We start from the raw sequence: 26,806 nt of genomic DNA, 5'->3' as shown, positions 1-26,806 counted from the left end.
ACTGTAAGAAATAAATTCCTTAAAAAAATTAATTACACAGTTTCAAGTAATCTGTTATAAGCAGCAGAAAATGAACTAAAACACAAAATTGGTACTGATACATAGGGTGTTGCTGATAATGAATAACTGAAAATGTGGAAGCAGCTTTGGAATTGGGTAATGGGCAGAGGCTGAAAGAATTTGGAGGAATCTAGATTCTGGGGAGAGCCTAGAAGACCAAGGAATGTTTGGAACTCCTTAGAAATTGGTTAAGTAGTGGTTACCAGAATGCATATAGAATTATGAACAAAAAGGACATTTTGATGAAGATTCAGGTGAAATTGAGGAACAAGGTATTGGAAACCGGGGTAAAAGCCATCCTTGTTGTAAATTGGAAAAGAACTTGGCTGAACCAGGTTCATGCCTGAGGGCTTTGTGGAAGACCAAACTTGAGAGTCATTAACTAGCATATCTAGCAAAATAAATTTCTAAGCAAAGTATAGAAGGAGCTGCATGGTTACTTCTGGCTCCTTACAGTGAAATTCAGGAGTAAAGGAAGGATTTAAAGATACAATTCATAATTAAAAGAAAAACAGAGTGAGAAGATTTAGAAAATTGAGCCAGGCCACATAAAGAGTCAAAAAGTGTATTCAGGATAAGAGACAAAAAATGGAAGATGGCCGAATAGGAAGAGCTCTGGTCTACAGCTCCCAGAGTGAGCGACGCAGAAGATGGGTGATTTCTGCATTTCCATCTGGGGTACTGGGTTCATCTCACTAGGGAGTGCCAGACAGTGGGCACAGGACAGTGGGTGCAGCACACTGTGCGTGAGCCGAAGCTGGGTGAGGCATTGCCTCACTCAGGAAGTGCAAGGGGTCAGGGAGTTCCATTTCCTAATCAAAGAAAAGGGTGACAGACTGCACCTGGAAAATTGGGTCACTCCCACCCTAATACTGTGCTTTTCCAATGGGCTTAAAAAAAGGCACACCAGGAGATTTTATCCCACACCTGGCTCGGAGGGTCCTACGCCCACGCCCACGGAGTCTCGCTGATTGCTAGCACAGCAGTCTGAGATCAAACTGCAAGGCATCAGCGAGGCTGGGGGAGGGGTGCCACCACTGCCCAGGCTTGCTTAGGTAAACAAAGCAGCCAGGAAGCTCAAACTGGGTGGAGCCCACCACAGCTCAAGGAGGCCTGCCTGCCTCTGTAGGCTCCACCTCTGGGGGCAGGGCACAGACAAACAAAAATACAGCAGTAACCTCTGGAGACTTAAATGTCCCTGTCTGACAGCTTTGAAGAGAGCAGTGGTTCTTCCAGCACACAGCTGGAGATCTGAGAATTGACAGACTGCCTCCTCAAGTGGGTCCCTGACCCCTGACCCCCAAGCAGCCTAACTGGGAGGCACCCCCCAGTAGGGGAAGACTGACACTTCACACAGTCGGGTACTCCTCTGAGACAAAACTTCCAGAGGAATGATCAGACAGCAGCATTCACGGTTAACGAAAATCCGCTGTTCTGCAGCCACCGCTGCTGTTACCCAGGCAAACAGGGTCTGGAGTGGACCTCTAGCAAACTCCAACAGACCTGCAGCTGAGGGTCCTGTCTGTTAGAAGGAAAACTAACAAACGGAAAGGACATCCACACCAAAAACCCATCTGTACATCACCATCATCAAAGACCAAAAGTAGATAAAACCACAAAGGTGGGGGAAAAACAGAGCAGAAAAACTGGAAACTCTAAAAAGCAGAGCGCCTCTCCTCCTCCAAAGGAATGCAGTTCCTCACCAGCAATGGAACAAAGCTGGACGGAGAATGACTTTGACAAATTGAGAGAAGAAGGCTTCAGACGATCAAACTACTCTGAGCTACAGGAGGAAATTGAAACCAAAGGCAAAGAAGTTGAAAACTTTGAAAAAAATTTAGACAAATGTATAACTAGAATAACCAATACAGAGAAGTGCTTAAAGGAGCTGATGGAGTTGAAAGCCAAGGCTCGAGAACTACGTGAAGAATGCAGAAGCCTCAGGAGCTGATGTGATCAACTGGAAGAAAGGGTATCAGTGATGGAAGATGAAATGAATGAAATGAAGCAAGAAGGGAAGTTTAGAGAAAAAAGAATCAAAAGAAATGAACAAAGCCTCCAAGAAATATGGGACTATGTGAAAAGACCAAATCTACGTCTGATCGCTGTACTTGAAAGTGACACGGAGAATGGAACCAAGTTGGAAAACACTCTGCAGGATATTATCCAGGAGAACTTCCCCAATCTAGCAAGGCAGGCCAACATTCAGATTCAGGAAATACAGAGAACGCCACAAAGATACTCCTCGAGAAGAGGAACTCCAAGACACATGATTGTCAGATACACCAAAGTTGAAATGAAGGAAAAAATGTTAAGGGCAGCCAGAGAGAAAGGTCAGGTTACCCAAAAAGGGAAGCCCATCAGACTAACAGCGGATCTCTCAGCAGAAACTCTACAAGCCAGAAGAGAGTGGGGGCCAATATTCAACATTCTTAAAGAAAAGAATTTTCAACCCAGAATTTCATATCCAGCCAAACTAAGCTTCATAAGTGAAGGAGAAATAAAATACTTTACAGACAAGTAAATACTGAGAGATTTTGTCACCACCAGGCCTGCCCTAAAAGAGCTCCTGAAGGAAGCACTAAACATGGAAAGGAACAACTGGTACCAGCCACTGCAAAATCATGCCAAATTTTAGAGACTGTCGAGGCTAGGAAGAAACTGCATCAACTAACAAGCAAAATAACCATCTAACATCAAAATGACAGGATCAAATTCACACTTAACAATATTAACTTCAAATGTAAATGGACTAAATGCTCCAATTAAAAGACACAGACTGGCAAATTGGATAGAGTCAGGACCCATCAGTGTGCTGTATTCAGGAAACCCATCTCACGTGCAGAAACACACATAGGCTCAAAATAAAAGGATGGAGGAAGATCTACCAAGCAAATGGAAAACAAAAAAAGGCAGGGGTTGCAATCCTAGTCCCTGATAAAACAGACTTTAAACCAACAAAGATCAAAAGAGACAAAGAAGGCCATTACATAATGGTAAAGTGATCAATTCAACAAGAAGAGCTAACTATCCTAAATATATATGCACCCAATACAGGAGCACCCAGATTCATAAAGCAAGTCCTTAGAGACCTACAAAGAGACTTAGACTCCTACGCAATAATAATGGGAGACTTTAACATCACACTGTCGACATTAGACAGAACAACAAGACAGAAAGTTAACAATGATACCCAGGAATTGAACTCAGCTCTGCACCAAGCGGAACTAATAGACATCTACAGAACTCTCGACCCCAAATCAACAGAATATACATTTTTTTTCAGCACTGCACCACACCTATTCCAAAATTGACCACATAGTTGGAAGTAAAGCTCTCCTCAGCAAATGTAAAAGAACAGAAATTATAACAAACTGTCTCTCAGACCACAGTGCAATCAAACTAGAACTCAGGATTAAGAAACTCACTCAAAACTGCTCAACTACACGGAAACTGAACAACTTGCTCCTGAATGACTACTGGGTACATAACAAAATGAAGGCAGAAATAAAGATTTTCTTTGAAACCAATGAGAACAAAGACACAACATACCAGAATCTCTGGGACACATTCAAAGCAGTTTGTAGAGGGAAATTTATAGCATTAAATGCCCACAAGAGAAAGCAGGAAAGATCCAAAACTGACACCCTAACATCACAATTAAAAGAACTAGAAAAGCAAGAGCAAACACAATCAAAAGCTAGCAGAAGGCAAGAAATAACTAAAATTAGAGCCGAACAGAAGGAAATAGAGACACAAAAAACCCTTCAAAAAATTAATGAATCCAGGAGCTGGTTTTTTGTAAGGATCAACAAAATTGATAGACTACTAGCAAGACTAATAAAGAAGAAAAGAGAGAGGAATCAAATAGAAGCAATAAAAAATGATAAAGGGGTTATTACCACCGATCCCACAGAAATACAAAATACCATCAGAGAATACTACAAACACCTCTACACAAATAAACTAGAAAATCTAGACGAAATGGATAAATTCCTCAACACATACACCCTCCCAAGACTAAACCAGGAAGAAGTTGAATCTCTGAATAGACCAATAACAGGATCTGAAATTGTGGCAATAATCAATAGCTTACCAACCAAAAAGAGTCTAGGACCAGATGGATTCACAGCTGAATTCTACCAGACGTACAAGGAGGAATTGGTACCATTCCTTCTGAAACTATTCCAATCAATAGAAAAAGAGGGAATCCTCCCTAACTCATTTTATGAGGCCAGCATCATTCTGATACCAAAGCTGGGCAGAGACACAACCAAAAAAGAGAATTTTAGACCAATATCCTTGATGAACATTGATGCAAAAATCCTCAATAAAATACTGGCAAACTGAATCCAGCAGCATGTCAGAAAGCTTATCCACCATGATCAAGTGGGCTTCACCCCTGTGATGCAAGGCTGGTTCAATATATGGAAATCAATAAATGTAATCCAGCATATAAACAGAACCAAAGACAAAAATCACATGATTTATCTCAATAGATGCAGAAAAGGCCTTTGACAAAATTCAACAACCCTTCATGCTAAAAACTCTCAAGATATTAGGTATTGATGGGACATATCTCAAAATAATAAGAGCTATCTATGAAAAATCAACAGCCAATATCACACTGAATGGGCAAAAACTAGAAGCATTCCCTTTGAAAACTGGCACAAGACAGGGATGCCCTCCCTCACCACTCCTATTCAACATAGTGTTGGAAGTTCTGGCCAGGGCAATTAGGAAGGAGAAGGAAATAAAGGGTATTCAATTAGGAAAAGAGGAAGTCAAATTGTCCCTGTTTGCAGATGACATGATGGTATATCTAGAAAACCCCATTGTCTCAGCCCAAATTCTCCTTAAGCTGATAAGCAACTTCAGCAATGTCTCAGGATACAAAATCAATGTACAAAAATCACAAGCATTCTTATACACCAATAACAGACAAACAGAGAGCAAAATCATGAGTGAACTCCCATTCACAATTGCTTCAAAGAGAATAAAATACTTAGGAATCCAACTTACAAGGGATGTGAAGGAGCTCTTCAAGGAGAACTACAAACCACTGTTCAAGGAAATAAAAGAGGATACAAACAAATGGAAGAACATTCCATGCTCATGGGTAGGAAGAATCAATATCGTGAAAATGGCCATACTGCTCAAGGTAATTTATAGATTCAATGCCATCCCCATCAAGCTACCAATGACTTTCTTCACAGAATTGGAGAAAACTACTTTAAAGTTCATATGGAACCAAAAAAGAGCCTGCATCGCCAAGTCAATCCTAAGCCAAAAGAACAAAGCTGGAGGCATCACGCTACCTGACTTCAAACTACACTACAAGGATACAGTAACCAAAACAGCATGGTACTGGTACCAAAACAGAGATATAGATCAATGGAACAGAACAGACCCCTCAGAAATAATCCCACATATCTATAACTATCTGATCTTTGACAAACCTGAGAAAAATAAGCAATGGGGAAAAGAGTCCCTATTTAATAAATGGTGCTGGGAAAACTGGCTAGCCATATGTAGAAAGCTGAAACTGGATCCCTTCCTTACACCTTATACAAAAATTAATTCAAGATGGATTAAAGATTTAAACGTTAGACCTAAAACCATAAAAACCCTAGAAGAAAACCTAGGCAATATCATTCAGTGCATAGGCATGGGCAAGGACTTCATGACTAAAACACTAAAAGCAGTGGTAACAAAAGCCAAAATTGACAAATAGGATCTAATTAAACTAAAGAGCTTCCACACAGCAAAAGAAACTACCATCAGAGTGAACAGGCAACCTACAAAATGGGAGAAAATTTTCACAACCTACTCATCTAACAAAGGGCTAATATCCAGAATCTACAATGAACTCCAACAAATTTACAAGAAAAAAACAAACAATCCCATCAAAAAGTGGGCAAAGGACATGAAAAGACACTTCTCAAAAGAAGACATTTATGCAGCCAAAAAACAGATGAAAAAATGCTCATCATCACTGGCCATCTGAGAAATGCAAATCAAAACCACAATGAGATACCATCTCACACCAGTTAGAATGGCAATCATTAAAAAGTCAGGAAACAACAGGTGCTGGAGAGGATGTGGAGAAATAGGAACACTTTTACACTGTTGGTGGGACTGTAAACTAGTTCAACCATTGTGGAAGTGAGTGTGGCAATTCCTCAGGGATGTAGAACTAGAAATACCATTTGACCCAGCCATCCCATTACTGGGTATATACCCAAAGGACTATACATCATGCTGCTATAAAGACACATGAACACGTATGTTTATTGCAGCACTATTCACAATAGCAGAGACTTGGAACCAACCCAAATGTCCAACAATGATAGACTGGATTAAGAAAATGTGGCACATATACACCATGGAATACTATGCAGCCATAAAAAATGATGAGTTCATGTCCTTTGTAGGGACGTGGATGAAATTGGAAATCATCATTCTCAGTAAACTATCGCAAGAACAAAAAACCAAACACCTCATATTCTCACTTATAGGTGGGAATTGAACAATGAGAACACTTGGACACAGGAAGGGGAATATCACACTCTGGGGACTGTTTGGTGGTGGGGAGAGTGGGGAGGGATAGCATTAGGAGATATACCTAATGCTACATGACGAGTTAATGGGTGCAGCACACCAGCATGTCACATGTATACATATGTAACTAACCTTCATATTTTGCACATGTACCCTAAAACTTAAAGTATAGTAATAGTAAAATAAAATTAAAAAAAATAAAGAGAGACAAAAATGTAGCCCAGGGACCATTTGCTAAAGAAATTAGTATGGATAGAAGGAAGCCAGATGCTATTCCACAAGACAATGGAAGAAATACCTCCAAGGCATTTCAGATACCTTTGAAACTGCTCCTTTCATAACAGGCTAAGAGGTCTAGGAAGGCAGAATGGTTTTTGGGTACAGGCCTGGAGTGCCCTCCATAGGCTCCTTCACAGAGATCCCTTAGGTATATGCTGTCTATATTTCAGCACAGCACTCCTTGACCACCCAGCTGTGGTTCAATTGGCCCCAGGTATGGCTTCACTAGGCACCGCTCCAAAGGTACAAACCTTAATCCTCCGGGGCATCCACATGATGTTAAAGCTTCAGGTCCACAGAATGCAAGAGCTGTGGAGGCATGACAACTTCCATCTAATTTCAAAGAATGTATCAAACAGCCTGTGGGCCCAGGCAGAGACTTGTTGCAGGGGAGGAGACACCATAGAGAACCCCATACTAAGGCAATGACTTGGGGAGCTATAGGAGTGAAATTGCCACTGAGATCTTAGAACTGTAGAGCTACTAGGGTGCAACACCAGCCTGGAAGAGCTGAAGTGTGGGCTGAGCCATGGAAAGTCATGGAAGCAAGGCTGCCTGAGGACTTGGGGGCCCAACCCCTGTACCGGTATACACAGAATGCTGGATATGGAGTCATGGGAGATTATTCTCTAGCTTTAAAATTTAATGTCTGAACTTTTGGTGCCCTCAGTCTTGTACTTGTCAGCCTCCATAACTGTAAGGAATAAATTCCTTTTAAAAAATAGATTGCCCAGCTTCAGGTATTTTGTTATAAGTAACAGAAAACAAACTAATATGGTTGTGCTGTTTTCTCTACATAAAATATAATTCTCTCAGTTTTGCCCTGATAAGCTTCTATTTGTTATTTAAGTACCCATTGAATACCACTTCTGTGAAGTCTTTCTTTTTTACTCTAGGAAGAATGAATTATTCTGTCTATATTCTGGCCAAATATTTTTATGCTCTTGTACATTTTTGTTGGTGTTAGCTCCTAAATACTTCACAAAAATATTTATTTCTGACCATCTTCAACACTACTACTCTTGGCAAAGCCACCAACACCTTCCATCTTTACTGCTACAGTCTTTTTCTATCTGGTTGTTCTTTATCCTTATTTGTTTCTATCCATTCTCTTTACTGCAGCCAGAGTGATCTATCACCACTCTCCAGCAAAATCTCTTCAGTGGCTTTCTTGGCTCTTAGATGAGGATTAGCATTCTTAATTTAGTATCCTACTCTCTGCCTGGCCTGGCCTACATTAGCGCCTAATCTTATATTTTTTCCTTCCTTGTACTTTGCTCTTCATTCATTCTGGATGTTATTCAGTTTCTCAAACAGCTGTTCATGGGACTTTAGCATACGTTAATTTCTCACTCTAGAAATTCACCATTCCCCTTTTTATTTTATTTAACTCACCCTGCCTCTGTCATCAAATCTTAGCTGAATCATCGTTTGTTCGAGGAGGTCTTTGCTGCCCTCCATGATAGACTGAGCACCTCTATTACACACTCACATAACACCATATTCCTTTCCTTCACAGACTTACCCATTTTAATGATTATTTGTATTATTCCTTTATAAATATCCATGTGCTCTACGAAATCATGTATACCATTAAAGCAGCCTTTTTTTTTTTTTTCACCTTGGATTCCAGTTCCTGGAAGAATGCACTCAATAAATATATCTTGAATGAATAGAACGTAATATATTATGTTACAGCAAGGTTGTAAGTGCCGTCCTTGAGATCAGGGCCCATGGATCTCTCATACTGATACCCTCAGAATCTAACACAGTGCCTGAGTTGCAATAAAACATTGAATCCAGGGGGGTCTGTTCAAAGATGGCCGAATAGGAACAGCTCTGGTCTGCAGCTCCCAGGTTGATTGACACAGAAGACAGGTGATTTCTGCATTTCCAACTGAGGTACCTGGTTCATCTCATTGGGACTGGTTGGAGAGTGGGTGCAGCCCACTGAGGGTGAGCTGAAGCAGGGCAGGGCATTGCCTCACCCGGGAAGTGCAAGGGGTTGCGGGATTTCCCTTTCCTAGCCAAGGGAAGCCATGACAGACTACCTGGAAAAACGGGAAACTTCTGCCCAAATACTGCGCTTTTCCAACTGTCTTAGCAAAAGGGACACTAGGAGATTATATCTCATGCTTGGCTCAGCTGGTCCCATGCCCACAGAGCATTGCTCATTGCTAGCTCAGCAGTCTGAGATTAACCTGTGAGGCAGCAGCCTGGCAGGGGGAGGGGTGTCCACCATTGCAGAGGCTTGAGTAGGTAAACAAAGCTGCCAGGAAGCTCAAACTGGACAGATCCCACCGCAGCTCACCAAGGCCTGCTGCCTCTGTAAACTCCACCTCTAGGGCAGGGAATAGAATAGCTGAACAAAAGACAGCAGAAACTTCTGCAGGCTTAAATGTCCCTGTCTGACAGCTCTTAAGAGAGCAGTGGTTCTCCCAGCATGGTGTTTGAGCTCTGAGAACAGACAGATTGCCTCCTCAAGTGGGTCCCTGACCCCCGTGTAGCCTAACTGGGAGACACCTCCCAGTAGGGGCCGACTAACACCTCATACAGGTGGGTGCCCCTCTGGGATGAAGCTCCCAGAGGAAAGATCAGGCAACAATGCTTACTGTTCTGCAATATTTGCTGTTCTACAGGCTCCACTGGTGATACCCAGGCAAACAGGGTCTGGAGTGGACCTCCAGCAAACTCCAACAGACCTGCAGCTGAGGGACCTGACTGTTAGAAGGAAAACTAACAAACAGAAAGGAATAGCATCAACATCAACAAAAAGGACATCCACACCAAAACCCCATCTGTAGGTCACCAATATCAAAGACCAAAGTTAGATAAAACCACAAAGATGGGGAGAAACCAGAGCATAAAAGCGGAAATTCTGAAAACCACAGCACTTCTTCTCCTCTAAAGGATCATAGCTACTCGTCAGCAATGGAACAAAGCTGGATGGAGAATGACTTTGACAAGTTGAGAGAAGAAGGCTTCAGACGATCAGTAATAACGAACTTCTCTGAGCTAAAGGAGGATGTTCGAACCCATCACAAGGAAGCTAAAAACCTTGAAAAAAGATTAGATGAATAGCTAACTAGAATAAACAGTGTAGAGAAGACCTTAAATGAACTGATGGAGCTGAAAAACCATGGCACGAGAGCTATGAGATGCATGAACAAGCTTCAATAGCTGATTCGATCAAGTGGAAGAAAGTGTATCAATGATTGAAGATCAAATTAATGAAATAAAGCAAGAAGACAAGTTTAGAGAAAAAAGAGCAAAAAGAAATGAACAAAACCTCCAAGAAATATGGGACTATGTGAAAAGACCAAATCTACATTTGACTGGTTTACCTGAAAGTGATGGGGAGAATGGAAACAAGTTGGAAAACACTCCTCAGGATATTATCCAGGAGACCTTCCCCAACCTAGCAAGGCAGGCCAACATTCAGATTCAGGAAATACAGAGTACACCACAATGAAATGAAGGAAAAAATGTTAAGGCAGCCAGAGAGAAAGGTTGGGTTACCCACAAAGGGAAGCCCATCAGACTAACAGCGGATCTCTCAGCAGAAACCCTACAAGCCAGAAGAGAGTGGGGGCCAATATTCAATATTCTTAAAGAAAAGAATTTTCAACCCAGAATTTCATATCCAGCCAAACTAAGCTTCAGAAGTGAAGGAGAAGTAAAATCTTTTACAAACAAGCAAATGCTGAGAGATTGTGTCACCACCAGGCCTGCCCTAAAAGAGCTCCTGAAGGAAGCACTAAACATGGAAAGGAACAACCAGTACTAGCCATTGCAAAAACATGCCAAATTGTAAAGACCATCGATGCTAGGAAGAAACTGCATCAACTAATGGAGAAAACAACTGGCTAATATCATAATGACAGGATCAAATTCACACATAACAATATTAACCTTAAATGTAAATGGCCTAAATGCCCCAATAAAAGACACAGACTGGCAAATTGGATAAAGATTCAAGACCCATCAGTGTGCTGTATTCAGGAGACCCATCTCATGTGCAAAGACACACATAGACTAAAAATAAAGGGATGGAGGAAGATCTACCAAGCAAATGGAAAGCCAAAAAAAAAAAAAAAAAAGCACGAGTTGCATACCTAGTCTCTGATAAAACAGACTTTAAACCAACAAAGATCAAAAGAGACAAAGAAGGTCATTAAGTAATGGTAGAGGGATCAATTCAACAACAAGAGCTAACTGTCCTAAATATATATGCACCCAATACAGGAGCACCCAGATTCATAAAGCAAGTCCTTAGAGACCTACAAAGAGAGTTAGACTCCCACACAATAATAATGGAAGACTTTAACACCCCACTGTCAACATTAGACAGATCAACAAGACAGAAGGTTAATAAGGATATCCAGGACTTATATTCAGCTCTGCACCAAGCTGACCTAATAGACATCTACGGAACTCTCCACTCCAAATCAACAGAGTATAAATTCTTCTCAGCACCACATTGCATTTATTCCAAAATTGACCACATAGTTGGAAGTAAAGCTCTCCTCAGCAAATGTAAAAGAACAGAAATCACAACAAACTATCTCTCAGACCACAGTGCAATCAAATTAGAACTCAGGATTAAGAAATTCATCCAAAAACACACAGCTACATGGAAACTGGACAACCTGCTCCTGAATGACTACTGGGTAAATAACAAAATGAAGGCAGAAATAAAGATGATTTTTGAAGCCAGTGAGAACAAAGACACAACATACCAGAATCTCTCGGACACATTTAAGGCAGTGTATAGAGGGAAATTTATAGCACTAAATGCCCACAAGAGAAAGCAGGAAAGATAAAAAATCGACACCCTAACATCGCAATTAAAAGAGCTAGAGAAGCAAGAGCAAACAAATTCAAAAGCAAGCAGAAGGCAAGAAATAACCAAGATCAGAGCAGAACTGAAGGATATGGGGACATAAAAAACCCTTCAAAAAAGCAATGAATTTAGGAGCTAGTTTTTTTAAAAGATGAACAAAATTTATAGACCACTAGCAAGACTAAAAAAGAAGAAGAGAGAAGAATCAAATAGACACAATAAAAAATGATAAAAGGGATATCAACAACAATCCCACAGAAATACAAACTGCCATCAGAGAATACTATAAACACCTCTATGTAAATAAACTAGAAAATCTAGAAGAAATGGATAAATTCCTTGACACATACAACCCACCCAAGAGTAAATCAGGAAGAAGTTGAATCTCTGAGTAGACCAATAACAGACTCTGAAATTGAAGCAATAATTATTAGCCTAGCAACCAAAAAAAGTCCAGAACCAGATGGATTCAGAGTCAAATTCTACCATAGGTACAAAGAGGAGCTGGTACCATTTCTTCTGAAACTACTCCAATCAATAGAAAAAGAGGGAATCCTCCCTAACTCATTTTATGAGGCCAGCATCATCCTGATACCAAAGCCTTGCAGAGACACACACAAAAAAAGAGAATTTTAGACCAGCATCCCTGATGAACATCGACACGAAAATCCTGAATAAAATACTGGCAAACTAAATCCAGCAGCAAAAAGCTTATCCACCATGATCATGTCAGCTTCATCCTTGGGATTCAAGGCTGGTTCAACATATGCACATCAATAAAAGTAATCCATCACATAAACAGAACCAAAGACAAAAACCACATGATTATCTCAATAGATGCAGAAAAGGCCTTCAGCAAAATTCAACAGCCCTTCATGCTAAAAACTCTCAATAAACTAGATATTGATGGAACGTATCTCAAAATAATAGCAGTCATTTATGAGAAACCCACAGCCAATATCATACCGAATGGGCAAAAACTGGAAGCATTCCCTTTGAAAACTGGCACAAGGCAAGGATGCCCTCTCTTACCACTCCTATTCAACATAGTGTTGGAAGTTCTGGCCAGGGAAATCAGGCGAGATAAAGAAATAAAGGGTATTCAATTAGGAAAAGAGGAAGTCAAATTGTCCCTGTTTGCAGATGACATGACTGTATATTTAGAAAACCCCATCATTTTAGCCCAAAATCTCTTTAAGCTGATAAGCAACTTCAGCAAAGTCTCAGGATACAAAATCAATGTGCCAAAATCACAAGCATTCCTATACACCAATAACAGACAAACAGAGAGTCAAATCATGAGTGAACTCCCATTCATAATTGCTTCAAAGAGAATAAAATACCTGGGAATCTAACTTACAAGGGATGTGAAGGACCTCTTCAAGGAGAACTACAAACCACCGCTCAATGAAATAAAAGAGGACACAAACAAATGGAAGAACATTTCATGTTCATGAATAGGGAGAATCAATATCGTGAAAATGGCCATACTGTCCAAGGTAATTTATAGATTCAATGCCATCCCCATCAAGCTACCAATGACTTTCTTCACAGAATTAGAAAAAACTACTTTGAAGTTCATATCGAATCACAGAGGAGCCCACATTGCCAAGACAATCCTAAGCAAAAAGAACAAAGCTGGAAGCATCATCCTACCTGACTTCAAACTATATTACAAGGCTACAGTAACCAAAATAGCATGGTACTGGTACCAAAACAGAGATGTAGACCAATGGAACAGAACAGAGACCTCAGAAATAACACCACACATATACAACCATCTGATCTTTGACAAACCTGACAAAAACAAGAAATGGGTAAAGGAGTCCCTATTTAATAAATGGTGCTGGGAAAACTGGCTAGCCATATGTAGAAAGCTGAAACTGGATCCCTTCCTTACACCTTACACGAAAATTAATTCAAGGTGGATTAAAGACTTAAATGTTAGACCTAAAACTCTAAAAACCCTAGAAGAAAACCTAGGTGATATCATTCAGGACATAGGCCTGGGCAAAGACTTCATGACTAAAACACCAAAAGCAATGACAACAAAAGCCAAAATTGACAAATGAGATCTAATTAAACTAAAGAGCTTCTGCACAGCAAATGAAACTACCATCAGGGTGAGCAGGTAACCTACAGAATGGGAGAAAATTTTTGCAATCTACCCATCTGACAAAGGGCTAATATCCAGAATCTACAATGAACTCAAACAAATTTACAAGAAAAAAACAAACAAGCCCATCAAAAAATGGGCAAAGGATATGAAAAAACACTTCTCAAAAAAAAAGACATTTAGGCAGCCAACAGACACATGATAAAATTCTCATCATCACTGGCCATCAGAGAAATGCAAATCAAAACCACAATGTGATATCATCTCACACCAGTTAAAATGGCGATCATTAAAAAGTCAGGAAACAACAGATGCTGGAGAGGACGTGGAGAAATAGGAACACTTTCACACTGTTGGTGGGAATGTAAATGAGTTCAACCATTGTGGAAGACAGTGTAGCGATTCCTTAAGGATCTAGAACCAGAAATACCATTTGACAGAGGGATCCCATTACTGGGTATATACCCAAAGATTATAAATCATGCTACTACAAAGACACGTGCACACATATGTTTATTGCAGCACTATTCACAATAGCAAAGACTTGGAACCAACCCAAATGTCCATCAGTAATAGACTGGATTAAGAAAATGTGGCATATATACACCATAGAATACTATGAAGCCATAAAAAAGGATGAGTTCATGTCCTTTGTAGGGACATGGATGAAGCTGGAAACCATCATTCTCAGCAAACTATCACAAGGACAGAAAACCAAACACTGCAGGTTCTCACTCATAGGTGGAAATTGAACAATGAGAACACTTGGACAGGGCAGGAAATATCACACACCGGCACCTGTCCTGGTGTGGGGAGCTGGGGGAGGGATAGTATTAGGAGAAATACCTAACGCAAATGACGAGTTAATGGGCGCAGCAAACCAACATGGCACGTGTATACCTATGTAACAAACCCGCACGTTGTGCACATGTACCCTGGAACTTAAACTATAATAATAATAATAATAATAATAATAATAACAACAAAAACATCGAATTCTGGCATACTGAACTGAAACAGATTTTAATTAGGGAACACAGTCATGAACGTGAAGTCAGTGACAGATGCATGGTGTTTGGGAATTTGTGTATGTGGTCCAAATTCACCAATTAAAGTAGGAATAATAACTTTGTGATATGGATCATAATTAAATTTTATATTATTTTCACTAATCTATATGATGTCTTAATTCATCTTAACAGTTTAAAATGTGTATTTTTGTGGTTTTCCATAATGTAGTATTTTTTCGACTGTTTATTCTTAAGTAGTAATCTCTGATTCAAAGCTTCAATGAGACAGAGTCATTTTCATTTCTGATTTTTCTCAAGGACAATCAAGAACTCTTCTCCACTTTATATCTGTGGCTTAAGTTATAACCAGGTAGGATTATTTTTAAATAAAATAATCACAATGGAGTGACAGGTCATTTGGTATATTCTGTTGTGTGTTGCCTAATTGCATTTAATTCATTGTAGAGACAAGAACGCTTAAGCTTGTTTGAAATTTATCAAATGGATCCAGGTGAAGGTTCATAACTTCCTGCAGAGAACATGTGTGCACATTCTGAGAAACTAGACAGGGCATGACATGGGTCAATGTGTACATGTGATATGTCCTTCACTCTTCATGAATCCCTTTCATTAGCACCATGGGCTTAATGGGGAGGAACTTCTCAGAGAGAAAGAAGTAAAGCTGAAGCAGCTGATGCAGTAGAATGAGCACTGGCTTAGAAACAGAATTGTTCATTGACACACTGAGAGAAAGAGCTAACACAGAAGACAGCTTAAGATGGTATAGCAGTGTGGAAATGACCTGGGCTCTGGTGACAGACATCTAGGTTCCCCTTCCAGATGATTAGCTGTGAGTGAGCTATTATTCTTTAAGTTTCAGCTTTGGAATATTTAAAATAGGAATAATATCCACATCAAAGTATCAATGCGACATGTAAATGAGCTATGGCATGTAGAGATTTAAATACAGGGCTTGATATATAATAGGTACTCTGTAAAAAAGTTACCTTTTAAATAGTAATAATATTATATTTAATCATAATATTAAAAATGTTATCTTAAATTATTTTAACCAATAAAACTCCCAATGGCCAAGTTAAAATTGTACTCCTCAATAAATGGTGTAATTGTTAATCACTTTTTAAAATGTCACATTCAGTTTAAACTCTTTCTATTCTCAAAGATAAATACACTCTTGGTCAGGAAATGCCTCTGTGTCAGCTAGGGTTTTTCTCACTTTTTTCTCCAAGGTCCAATAATAAGGCTCTCTTTGCAGATATTCCCTGTAGCCTGAACTTGGGTAGCTATGTACAATACCGAGTGCCATGCCTTGAGCCAAACCATGCACCTTTTCTTTTAAAGGAGAAGGAAACTTCCAAGAGTCGTGGGACTTGGCAGTCATTTGTATACTGTATAATTCTACTAATTTTTATCAGTATCATTACACTTTCTATCAATAAAATGAGTCAACCATATTTACTTTTATTCCACACAAATGGGACTAGAAATAATCTGGCTTATCACTATAAAGAGTTTTGTAATCTTTAGAGTTATGGAGTAATCTTTCTTTTCTATTAAAGTTTATTGAAATACATTTCTTTTACACGAAAAGTTATTTTCAAATTCTTAAAACGGCTGTGAAAAGTTACTATATTAAATGAAAGGAAATCATGAATTGAAACAGAAGAGTTAGATTGAGAGCTATGGTTAAGTGCCATAAAGCAGAGATGTGTGTGCAGAGACAAAAATAAAACAGACGTGAAGGAAGAAACAGAGCAGCCATGAGGCTCCAGTGGCCTGGAGAGAGAGTGAGATGATTTGGTTCCAGTTCTTCAAGGGGGATTGGCTGCTCATATTGCTCTTTGTTTGTATCACATAGTCATTGTCTTAGGTTGGGTTCCCCAATCTAACGAAACGATAAACAAGGCATCTGAAAGACACTCTCGGCCGGGCGTGGTGGCTCACGCCTGTAATCCCAGCATTTTGGGAGGCCAAGGCGGGTGGATCACGAGGTCAGGAGATCGAGACCATCCTGGCTAACACGGTGAAACCCCGTCTCTACTAAAAATACAAAAAAAAAAAAAAAGCCAGGCGTGGTGGCAGGCGCCTGTAGTCCCAGCTACTCGGGAGGCTGAGGCAGGAGAATGGCGTGAACCCAGGAGGCAGAGCTTGCAGTGAGCCGAGATCGCGCCCCTGCACTCCAGCCTGGGAGAGAGAACGAGAATCCGCCTCGAAAAAAAAAAAAAAAAAAAAAAAAAAAAAGATACTCTTTGTGTTAGGTAAATTTCTTCAAAATAAGGAAATATTAGGCTAGGGATTCATATGCAAATAATTTATTAAAGAAGTGTTCCAGGTTAAATTGGCAAGGGAATGAGGGAAGGAGGGGAGGGAAGGTAAGAAGCCAGGGTACCACTTCAAGCAGGGGTGATGCCAGTCTGATTCAGCAGGGAATTTTGGAATGTAAGTTACAAGGCACTGTTTGTCCTGACTTAAGGCAAGAAACTGGGCTTTCATACTCCCACACCAATGAGTCATTAGCTTGTGACCATCTTTGGAGGCATGGTGGTTGCAAATTCCAAGCACTTCCTCTTCTCTGCTTATGCTGGCAAAGATGCTTCATTTAGCTCAAGGCCCTTCTTCAAAGAGGATGGCTGGAGTGGCATCCGGAACTGTGGCAGAATAAATTTTTTTTATGCCGCGAAGTTTTTGGTAATGTGTTACAGTCGCCATAGGAATCACACAGCGACCATGCCTTTTTATTAAAGAATCAGCAGGCAAAAAACTGCTTTCTCAAATTGCTCACAACTTTCTAAATGCTTCTTCTCAATTTCTATACCAAATTCCATCATGCTCTTTAAATCTTTTTTTTAATTTTAATAAATTTTTAGAACGTGTCATCCTTGCACAGGGGCCACGCTAATCTCTGTATCATTCTAATTTTAGTATATGTACTGCCAAGGCGAACACTAAATCACTTTGAGTAGTACTATACACTTATATCTACAGAATACATACCCTTTTTTTGCATAAACTATCTCAAATGAGTTTCTGTACTTTCAGTCAAAAGAATATTGAGTAAGATTGCTTCCATTCTTCCTTCTCCCTAGAACACAGACTTGTATTTATGAAGCTGGCCAGTGCTCCTTCCTCGATGTTGCCCATAGCTAGGTCTTCTGGTTGTCCCTCATCTCTTCATGAGGGTTAAAAATTTAGGACACTTTGATTTGTAGCCCTATCATAAGCAGCTTCCAAGACACTCTTGTTGAACCACATCTAATAATGGTGACTAAATTCAATTTTTCTGGGATTGGCAGGCAATTAAATAATGTGTAGACTGGTCTTAATTGTGGACCTATCTCTTTTCATTATTAAGTCTTTCAAGAGTGTCAAAATTTGGCTAGACTTCTAGCTGTTTTAATATGTCTATTTACTGAGTTTGTTTTGTTTTCCATAATAGAATCTCATAACCAAAAAAACAGTGCATGTCTAATCTTTAGATTGGATAATCTTCATCTCTACTCAATACATTTTTTCTTTCTTCATTAAAATATTTACTTATTAGTTCATTTCTTTTTCTCTCATATACACATATCTTTCTTTCCTACTAAAGGTCATGAGAGAAAAGTTATTTTATATGACCATTATAAACTCATGAACATGCAGGAAGTCACTGTATTAAATGGAAGAAAGTTATAAAATTAGTGATAGTTTAAGACCAAAATTTTAGACTGATAGTTATGTTTAGGCTGATTTTATATTTGTTGATAACTTTTTATGTTTCATCTAATAAGAAATTTGTGGTGAGTGTTCAATAAAAAAGGGAAAGAAGGAAAGTAAATTAGGATTTTGTCTCTTAAAATTTGTTGGTGTATTTAAATCTTACATTCTGAGATAATATTTTGAAAGGCATTTGGCATTTCTTGAAACAATACGTAAAGATATGGGAGTTGAAATGATATTTCTCTCTCTAAAACTATCAGTTGAAGGCAGAAAATTCATCAGCTCATCTGATACTTTCTAAGGTGAAAGAAGTCATTAATAGAATTATGCTTCCCTGTAGTTTTTGCTATATTTAAATGTTGGAAAGGTTTTATTTCTAGAAAACAATTTAAGGGCTTTACAATATAAGACCTTTTGTATTTAAATCCAGAATCACTCTTTTATCAAATTTTGCTTTTGATTTTCATGTTCTGAATGGAAGAAAGATTTTAATTTATAAGATATGATTCCATTAAACAATTTCATCATGATTACGATTTGAATGATTACATCCACCCTTAGTATTAGAGATGATACTAAAATTAAGTAGAAGGGAGTTGGACCTCATTTGATTTTGTACTCTTGAAAACAGATGAAATTATCTAAATGACAAAAGTATGATCTTGTGCTGTGTCTTTAACATTTCCAATTTAAATCACTTTGACTTCCCCTGTATCTGCACTTGTATTTGTCTATTTATGCACACAGCTTTTTTTAGTTGCATTAAAAAGGCACTACAGTTATAAAATATCATTTTAACTGTAACTTGTGATTTTGGAAAAAGTTATATAAATAACACAACTTTGGACTTTTGATAGATCTTCTATATGAAATATCCAGAATATTAAACAGGAAATAATAAATATTATTTGCTCCCTGTGGTTTTATCAGCTAGATTGACTTGGTTCTGACTTCAAACACACACTGCCTGGGTCCTCTGGTAAATAAAAGTGCTTGGGTTTACATCTATGGTATATTCCAGCTAACTCTTTTGCTAAGCTCTTTTTGGCAAGATGAAGGCTATCAGCATGAACCAAAACAAATAGCACAGTCTTTTTTTTTTTTTCCTTGACTTTTCATACCATTTCAAATAAGCTGATGTGTGCTGGATTGACCACACGATGGCAGTACATGAATGTCTTATAAATGAAAGCAAAGTAAAATGACTCTTCAGACTGTGCAATGACCCAAAGTATCCTCTTAAAACACGAATGTGGCCGTGCCCGTTGGCTCGTGGGAGGCCGAAGCGGGAGGATCACGGGGCCAGGAGTTCGAAATCATCCTGGCCAACATGGTGAAACCCCGTCTCTACTTAAAATACAAAAATCAGCGCGGAGTATGGGGTGCTTGTAATCCGAGCTACTTGGGAGCCTGTGGCGGAGGTTGCAGTGAGCCCAGATCCTGCCACTGCACTCCAGCCTGGGTGACAGAGCAAGACTCCGTCTCGAAAAATAAATAAATAAATAAATAAATAAATAAATAAATAATTATAAACCCCACAAATGTGTCCCTATTCCACGGAATATCTTTCGTATTGCAAATATTGTCAATTTATGTCCTTAATATTGAGATTTTCCCTTTCACCACAGACTGATAGAATTGTTACTATTCAGTGAAAGCAGATATATGTTAAAGACATTGCTTTGGTTTTATTTTAATTGAAAGAATGGCCAGGCATATATTATAATCAGTAGGCATAAAGTAGCATTAACCCCTCACTAACTTCTATAGCTCTTGCAAAAATAATAATTTCTAGTGTTTTTCCAATCTACTATTAATGCCCAAGACATCCTTCAGAAGTTACTAATAAACTAAATAACTATTTTAATGATGAAAAATGTAACCTAGATATTAAAATTTCAAGACAAGTGGAAAATCATGGGCATTATCTTTTAGAAGGGGACAGTTTACAGGTCAGTGGTTGAACTCCTATCAACCAAAGTGAAATAAAATCAATAGATAGAAGTACGCATATTTTAAAAGAGAAATGAGGCAACAGAAAGTAAATAAAATATATTTGATTATTTATAAAAGAGTTAAATCTTGTAATCTATATTGTACTCATGAAATGTAGGGACAGAAAACATTTATTCTTATTATTTGTACATTTTCATATTTTTAATAATATTCTTATTATTTGTACATTTTCATATTTTTTAATAATATTCTTATTTGCACATTTTCATTTTTCATAGTACATAATCTATATTGTACTCATGAAATGTAGGGACAGAAAACATTTATTCTTATTATTTGTTCATTTTGTACTCATGCAATGTAAGGACAGAAAACATTTATTCTTATTATTTGTACATTTTTCATGACACCTTATTTCTTTTTATTGTTGTGTTTTCAAGCAGCTTGTTCAAGTTTTCAAAAATGCTTCAGTTAGTTCTGCCTGTGACAGGTATTCATACTGTCCAAGAATTCATTCTATGGAGAAAATATTTCTACCAGTTTTTTTAGGTTGCCCTTTGAATAATAGAAATTCCAAATGTCTATATAATCTATGTACACCATCTTGCTCTTCTACATTACTTTTGCTTATCTTAAACATAACCAAGCCGAGTTGCATATCCTGTCTTCATTGTTTGACCCTACTTGACATTACGTGTTTCCTGAGCCTTTTTGGGAAAATCAGTTATTGATACAAATTCCTGTAGTTAAAAAAAAATCTTCTGGCAGTTGAAAACTAAGCACAGAACTCCTAGTTGTCCTGTGGATGCTTCTGAGAATGGACTATCGATCTGTTTCCCTTTACTAACTTACTTGTATGCATAAACTATACCATATGCAGAATCACAGAGGTTGTCTATTAAAATAAGGAAATCTTGTCTATTCTAATCTTATATTTGGATTAGTCTGTTCTCTATTGTTTAGATTGTTCCCTTAAATCACTTGTGTGTGCAAAAAGTAAAAGCTACAGAGAAAGGACTCACAGAAAATTGTACCCTTCCTCTTATCTCCTTTCTCTGCCTCATTTATCCTTTCATTTCCTTTTCTCTCTCCTCTCTGCTCCCTTTTTCTTAAATTGGAATTCTAGTTTCTCAAAGACAGATGAGAATTATAGGAAATACGGAAGGAAATGCACTATTATCAAATTACAGCCTCAAGGGATACAGTAATAAACATCAATCTGAAGTTATTTGGGAATAGATTGCACAGTTATTATGGGCACACGCAAACTGTATGTAAATACACTTGTGACCCACTTACGTACTGGTCTTGGAAGTCATATCTCACTTCTTAAATGCTGCTTAGTCTGACTATCTTGAAATTTCTCTATCCTCAGCATGAAAGATTATCCCCATTAAAAATAATATCAATATTTTCATTTCAATAGCTTTAAATATGGAGCCAAAATAACCATATGTGAACTGTTGCTTCATCCTGTCATCCTCACCTATTTGGTCATGATAATTACACCACTATAACCAGCTTGAATTTTCTTTTAGTTCTAATTCTAAAATGATCCATGTTACTATGATGAATATGTGTTTTTATGGAGCTGGCTCCATTTCCTCATCCTTAGGATTGGGTGTTTCCTCTCGGGATGAATTAGAGTAGTATATTTGAGATTATATTTCATTAGCTTTATTGCTGCTTGTTAAAGTTTTATTATCCTCTCTGTTTTATATTTCAGGCTGGCAACACTTGCCAGCAGTGCTAAGTGACTTGATACATACGAAACATAAGTTTGTGCCCGAAGAACATGCTGTCTGCACATATAATGGTGACTTAGAAGTGATATTTTATAATGCTATTAAACATATGCATACACAAAACAGCTATCTAGAATTAAGGAACTTTATTTCAAATTTTCTCTCATCTTAGTTCAAGTTTGCAGCATTTCTCCTAAGTGGTATATAGTATGCTTTAAATAGGAATTCATTCATTCGGAATGATTTTCATTTATTTCATGTAAGTGTTATCTACCATGTAGTTAGAATTCAATAATGTCTTTAAAGCAATCAAGCACTTGGGTAAAATCTGAAGCCACTTTGTGCTACTTAGGTTGATGTCTCTTTACTTAGCTGAATAAACAGTTAAGTAGGTATAACGAAGAGTTGCACATCACGTAATTGAAGTAGTGCTAGACAGGTTGATGGCTGAAAAGAAAGAATGTGTTCTACTATAGCTACAATCCCCATTCCTCTGAACTCACTATCCTGTATAGTACTCCCTAATACATTTATAGCAGTTATTAAAATGTGTGCAACTATTATCATAGGGAACATTATTCAAATAAACTACCTGAAATTGGACTTTTTCTAAAGAGTAAATTTGTAAGCAAATCTTTGTTTTTCAAAAAGGCAGTGTTTTAGTTTTCCAGTAAAGGGAATATTAGCTGCAACCTCTTCCAATAATGTAGTCTCTTGAAGAATGATTCATTTATGAATATTTATTAAAGTTCCATTATGTACCAAAGGATATCTTGAACTTTTTAAAAACACATTGTCATTTTCATATTATTAAACTTCACACAATTGAAACTAGTAAATGATACGAAAATCTATGGTTAGCTTGATGTTCAATTACCAATAACCTAAAATTTATTGAACATTTTAGAAAAAAGTAGTGTAATCTACATTTTTATAGGGTTGCCCTTTCTTGGTAGTATTCTAACACTTAACAAATTTTACAAATTTGGATTAATCATGAAATCAAACTTCTCCTTACCCATTAAAAGCAAAACAGTACAAAAACAAAGTTTGTGTGAGAAAAAGAGGTAATCTGGAAATGTCAGCTTATGCATTCTCGAAGCAGACAGAATTTCACGCTTGCCTTCTGAGTGGCAATGCAGGGGGCCACAGACCCCTGAGCACCTGGCATTGCACTGTGTCCCAGCATTTCTTCTAAGGGCCCAGGGAAGTATCAAAGTATTTGGCACGTCCAACCTTAGAGAACTCTTGAGATCTCTGTGGTTTCACGTAACGGTGAAGAGTTTTATTCAGTTTCCCACTGATTCAAGAGCCCAAGGGATCCTAAAAGAGAATGAATTCGAATTGTCTTTTAAAGAGCTTGGAGTTTCAGAACAAAATAAAACATGACAGTAAATTGTTTTGAAACTAAGCATTTACATGCGATGGGAATAAAAAAATTTAATGTGTACATGCTTGTCCCTTCTTTTCTGCTTGCCTCTAACTGCTAAGGAGAATTCTTTCCATTCCTATATTACATTCATGCTAATTTGGGCCAATGAATAAAAACAACCTGAAAAGGAAAAAGTAGGGTATTTACTTCGGGAAGAGAGAAAAATAATGGGATTGAAGGAAAATAAGAGAGGAAGGAAAGGCAAAAGCGCACATGAGGTGTTCGGGCTGAGAAGAGTGCTTGGTTGGGGGCTAGGAGTAGCAGGGAGGGGGCCGGCCGCGGGCCCCCTGTAATCCCAGCACTTTGGGAGGTTGAGGTGGGCAGATCACGAGGTCAGGAGATTGAGATTATCCTGGCTAACACGGTGAAACCCCGTTTCTACTAAAAATCCTAAAAAAAAAAAAAAAAAAAAAAAAAAAAATTGGGCGGACGTGGTGCCGGGCGCCTGTAGTCCCATCTACTCGGGAGGTTGAGGCAGAAGAATGGCGTGAACCCGGGAGGCGGAGGTTGCAGTGAGCCGAGATGACGCCACTGCACTCCAGCCTCGGCGACAGCGCAAGACTCCGTCTCAAAAAAAAGAGTATCAGAGAGGAAGCTGCTGCTACCCACGTGGGGATCAATGAGTTACAGAGAGTGCTATCATTTGAAATTCATGTTAAAATTTAATTGTCATTGTAACAGAATTAAGAGGTGGAAGCTTCTAGAAGAGATTAGGGTGTGAGGGCTCCACTCTCATGGGTAGCATTAGGATGTGATGCCTCCATTGTCATGGGTGCCATTGGTGTCATTATAAAAGGGCGAGTTTGGCCCCATCTTGCTCTCTCTCACGGTCTAGAGTCTTCTAACTTTTGCCTTGTGAGGATTCCTTCTTTTTTCCCTCTGGAGGATGCAGCATGAAAGACGCCATCTTGGAAGAAGAGAATGAGCTCATCAGACATGGAACCTGCCATTAACATAACTTAGATTTCTCAGATTTTCAGAACTGTGAGCCAATAAATTTCTATTTATAAATATCCAGTCTGTGGCGTTGTTTTATAGCAGCACAAAACGGACTAAGGCAGGTGGAGAGAATAGAACGTGAGATGATCTATGGTTTTTAAAGTATTTTTCCATTCTGTTGCCATTTTGAAAAGGACATGTTTAAATGATTTGAATGTCTTAATTACTTCTGATTACTGTTTGTGTTTCTCTGACCACACAAGGCTGAGCTGAGCCTGAATCACATGGGCATGGTTTTTATCCACAATACTCTACATTTCTGAAAGATATCAGGTTGCCAAATGCAGGAAACTCTTATGATTTTGCGTATCTCTTGGTAGGGAGCTTGTATCAGGCCATTTTTTCAGGCAGTGCAAAGACAGAAGTGTGATCATGTTCCTCTCCATTTTGAAGTTTTAGGCCTCTCATCTTTGGAGCAAAGTGTATGTTCTTGAATTACAAGACTCTTGAAAGAGAAAACCTTGTGGTGAGTGAGAGAAAATGAGCCTATAAGAAAAATCTTGGAAGGAGGCTTCGTTCAGTGCCACTGAGTTCAACTCCATTCCCTGGAGATGCTGAAATTGAGGAGGCCTAGGGTATTCTACCGAAACTTTCATTGAGACCATCTATTGCTCTGTGTTTCGTATTGAAAGAAGAGAGGCTATAGTCAAAACAATTAAGTATTTTAGCTATTGCGTTTTTCCCAGTAGCAGAAATGGTGGCAGTGATCTTCTGTCCTTATTCTCATGTTGATCAAGTTATAATACCATTCTTCATTTTCTTCTGGCTATCAAAAATAATAAAAAAAATTCAACACATTCAAACCTAAACTTAGGCTTTTCCCTCCTGAGATTTCCCCTCCAACTTTTCTTACCTTTGGTCTCCTGGTCTCTCAGTTTTAGAACTTAGAAATAATCTTTTGTTTTCATCTTCACTCTTGTCCAATCTTTGATGATCCATAATTTCTGCTCTTATAATGTTTCTCAGACTCTGATGATTGGCAACAATATGATTTTACTCAAGGTGTTCCAAATGGAGAAGCCTGTCCCCTTCCTCTCTAATTCTTTTAAGAGCACAAGTTAGTCTCCCACCTTAAGGTAGTGTGTGCTCTTTACTCTAATGCCCCAGCCTCTGTCCCATCCCATACATACTTGGCAATTATCTATCGCTTGTGGGAATGATTGTGAAGTTTATTAAAATGCATTATTTTCATGTGCATCTGTCCTATATGTGTACTGAGTCCGTAAACTATAAAAATTACTATGTTTGCCTTCTTTTCACAATGACAGTGTCTTGTTGAGTATCCTTTTGAATGTATACATTTTAAAACGCTGAGTTTGGAGGAAGTGCTTGTCACTCAGTGAATTTAATCATAAGAAACACATTTTCAGTGTATAATGCAAGGTAACAGATGTAAATGACAGTTCAATGAACAAGAGGAGGGGAACACAGCCACACTTCTCAAGTACCCCTTGAAACAGAGAAAAGTGGACATGTATCCTAAGTGGCTGGAGTATAGCTGGAAGCAGCTGTATTAATATGTTTGATGTTCCTGTTTAATCATGAAAATTCTGGGGAATTATTCTTATTTCCATGGTATCAGTATTTATTTTAATATAAAACTAATCATTTAAATTATATACTAGTTTAACAACTTCTCTTCCCGTTTTGTACCTCCAAAGTGTAACAAGATTGATACTCTAAAATTTGCTGTGTAGTGGTGTTTCTCATCTTTTCAAAGGTATCTTTGAGATTTTAGAAACTTGTTGATAACAAGGCCAACGCTAGGCAGAAAATGAACAGCACATTAAAGGCTATTAAACAAGTGAGAAACAGTTTCATACACAATTTCCAAATGGAGAGCTGTATGTATTTTCACTGACCGAGATTGTGAATATAGTAGCAGAGATTTAAAAATTGAAAGTGATCATTAAACTCATAATAAATTATGTTTCATTTATCGGTTTTAATTGTGTTTAAACGAATTTACATATTCTACAAAAACCATTTTGGTATATATCTGTAAAATACAAAATCTGAACTATTCTATTTAAACTTTAATTTCACTTCTAAAGAGATTTATGTGAACTTAAATGTTTGAATATA

At 38.3% G+C, this 26,806-nt stretch overlaps 1 pseudogene; it reads right to left on the bottom strand.

The window, feature by feature from the left end:
- Positions 1 to 17,736: 17,736 nt before the first annotated feature.
- On the bottom strand, positions 17,737 to 17,836 carry LOC112439395 (U6 spliceosomal RNA; annotated as a pseudogene).
- Positions 17,837 to 26,806: the final 8,970 nt, after the last annotated feature.

This window comes from Pan paniscus, chromosome 2 (genome assembly GCF_029289425.2).
Source record: "Pan paniscus chromosome 2, NHGRI_mPanPan1-v2.0_pri, whole genome shotgun sequence".
Classification (NCBI taxonomy): Eukaryota; Metazoa; Chordata; class Mammalia; order Primates; family Hominidae; genus Pan; species Pan paniscus.
The sequence above is the reverse complement of the archived record's forward strand: the minus strand, read 5'-3'. Positions and strand labels throughout refer to the sequence as shown.